This window comes from Vigna unguiculata, chromosome 6 (genome assembly GCF_037176805.1).
Source record: "Vigna unguiculata cultivar grain cowpea cultivar isolate G323 ecotype 2 chromosome 6, ASM3717680v1, whole genome shotgun sequence".
NCBI lineage: Eukaryota > Viridiplantae > Streptophyta > Magnoliopsida > Fabales > Fabaceae > Vigna > Vigna unguiculata.
In genome coordinates, this window is record NC_140797.1 from 24,375,054 (window position 1) to 24,378,139 (window position 3,086).

Consider the following 3,086-nt stretch of genomic DNA (forward strand, 5'->3'; position numbering starts at 1 on the left):
AAACCACTTAAACAACGTCATTTCTCATCGCGACCTCGCTCAGGCGAATGACTCTCACCTGAGCGAGATGGAGTCGCTCAAAACACCAATACTTCTCGCCTGGGAGAGATATCGCGCTCAAAAGCGCTCAAGTTTCCTCGCTACCTCGCTTAGGCGAGCTGCCCTCGCTTGAGCGAGACTAAGTCGCTCAACACCAAACCAAGGTCACCTGGGCAAGCAACGCGACCTAAACCAGACGTGAGGTTCTGCAACTCTCGCCTAGACGAGATAGACTCGCTTGGGCGAGACTTGCAGAGTTCCCTCACTGTCAGACACGAATTTTACCCTAAAACAATGTCAATCATACACAAAAATATACCTCCAGACAACCAATCGATACCAATGCAATTTCAAGAGCAAGTATCACTCAGAACCATGCTTTTCACACATTTTAACATTTCCATTCGAATACACAATTATCAATAACATGAAATCTCAAAACCCTCATCCCACAATACATTATTCAACATAATCATACCCCCAAACTCAAATACTAAAATTCCCAATCATAGCACATAGAGTACGAAATTACAACATTCAACATTCATTTGAGAAGGCAATAATCTAGCATTCCAAGCACACATATCAATTAATTTACATGTACAAAGACAACTCCCCTAACCTGTAAATCTTTGCTTCCAAAGGTTGCCTAATCCTTGACTTTGTGATTGCTAGAACCCTCCCTTTTTGCTCTCTCAACCACCACCGCTTTGTTCCCAATCCCGTTTAGCTTTCGCACTCAAAACTCGTAATCCTTTCTCACTCAAATTTTCAGACTTCCAAAACCCTTCTAATGGCCTAATTCTCCTTTTATATGACTCCAAATTGTGGTAAAAAAAATAAAACGAAAATTTACTTTTTAATGCCTATTATTATCTTTCATAAGCTATTATGGACTGCTTTTCCAACTCCCTTGGCTTCCCATTATCTCTAAGGCTTTCCCACCCTTTCATATTCAGACCACAAGCATTATAGCAAAAATAAAGAGATTAATTTGTTCTCATCAAGGTTTGAACCTATGACCTTCCACCCATAAGGCCATAACACAACCACTATGCCAATTCACATTTGGTGATCTACACAATCAACGTAAGTTTACATTTCAACTTCCACACTCTTACATATTATTAAAATAAATCATAAAACAACAACATGTAATTGGCATACATAGGACTCGAACCCAAGTCCTCTCACACAATCAAAGTACTCTCAACCACTTGAGCTAGCACTTTTTCACGTCACATTATACAACAATTAATGTCATAAAGACGTCTTCTACTCGCATTTATTAATTAATTAATTTTCCCGGGTCTTACACATCACACATAACACGAAATTCCCAACACATAGGAACCAAATTGAGAAGAGCAAAAATGCAAAAATCACAACCCATTTAATTTACACATACGTGGACAACTTCCTCTAACCTAGAATCCTTGCACAAAACTTGTAGCCTTTGAGGGTTCTTCTCCAATTCACCATTCCGCCTAGTTCTTCCTCCCAAGTCCACTCTCAATGACATTCAATTCTCTCCTCACACTCTCAGAATTCGTGCTCTGGTTTCTATGCCACAAATATAGCCCCAAAACAACCTTTTCTCTCCCTTCCTTAATCACTAAATATGGCCTTAATGAGAGGTACACCCCCCTCTTGGGGGTTCCTTACACTAGGTTTTGTTTTCCCTTGCCCTTTCATATTCATGCCCAAAGCTGATTCTAACAAAAAAAATAAGGTTTAATTCATGCCTATCAAGGTTCAAACACACAACCACCAAATCATCAATCCAATGCACAACCATTTAACCAATTCATGTTTCGTGATAATTAATATAATCCTATGATTATACTATCACTCAACATGCTCAAGTATATTATCAAAAATAATAATAAATCAAATACACACAATTGGCATACCAAGGACTTGAACCCAAGTCGTCTCACACAATCAAAGTACTCTCAACCACTTGACGTAATACTTTTCCACACCATAATAATCAATATTTAATGCCATAAAGGCTCCCACTACCCACATTTATTAATTAATTATTTAATTAAATTCCACGGGTCTTACACTATCCATTTCCTGATTAGACATACACATTAGATGAGTCCATAATTTTTAACATGTTATATCTTTTTTTATTTTTAAATAATCTACCCTTTACTTTTTTACATATATATTGACTTTCTAAACGTATTATGAATAGTTTTCAAATAAAAAGAAACATAAAAATGGAGATGCAGGGTATCGATCCCCGTACCTCTCGCATGCTAAGCGAGCGCTCTACCATCTGAGCTACATCCCCACACGTCCATTTTTTAAAGTTATTTAATCCTCTAATCTTCAATCCTCCCAGGAAGCATATCATACGTAAGATTTTCTCGTATTTGTACTATATTAGGTTATATAACATGAAGAAGGTCATTCATATTTTTAAGATGTTATAACACATGAAAGACATTTTTGAAGGATTTGGAGGCAAAGCAATTTGGTATGCAATAAAATCAATATGTTTAAGGATTCAACAAGGATAAATGAATTTGTTTTAAAGTTTTCTAGATTTGAGAGCTCCACCAACCCTAGTTACAGGTGTAAATTTCAAGAAAACATTATCCATTCTTCAAGCTCATGGGATTTCTTTTATTTGTTGTTGTAACTTTTCTACCTATCTTAAGAAGTTTTCATTTTTTTTCCTAATCATTTTAATTATTTCTGAATCCAAAATTAATGAATTTTTATTCTCATACTGAAAACATAGGTGTTTTACATTCTACCTCATAAAGCTTTGTATGGATTGATTGTTATGCTTGAGTGGAAACTGATTATGTAAATAAACTCTATCAATGGTATAAAATTATCTCAACTTCCAACATATTCTAAGATACCAACTCTCAACAAGTCATCTCTACAAATTTGATAGTCCTTTTAGATTGTCCATCAGTTTGAGGGTGATAAGCAAAACTAAGCCTAACTTTTGATCATAATTTTGTAAGCTATCCCAAAATCTAGAGGTAAAACAAGGGTATCTATAAGAAATTATATTAGAA

General features: G+C 35.8%; 1 non-coding gene across 1 annotated transcript; it reads right to left on the reverse strand.

Moving 5' to 3' along the window:
• Positions 1-2,271: 2,271 nt before the first annotated feature.
• On the reverse strand, positions 2,272-2,344 carry TRNAA-AGC (transfer RNA alanine (anticodon AGC)). Its single transcript has one exon. It is a non-coding gene; the product is annotated as a tRNA-Ala (tRNA).
• Between the last annotated feature and the right edge of the window lie 742 nt (positions 2,345-3,086).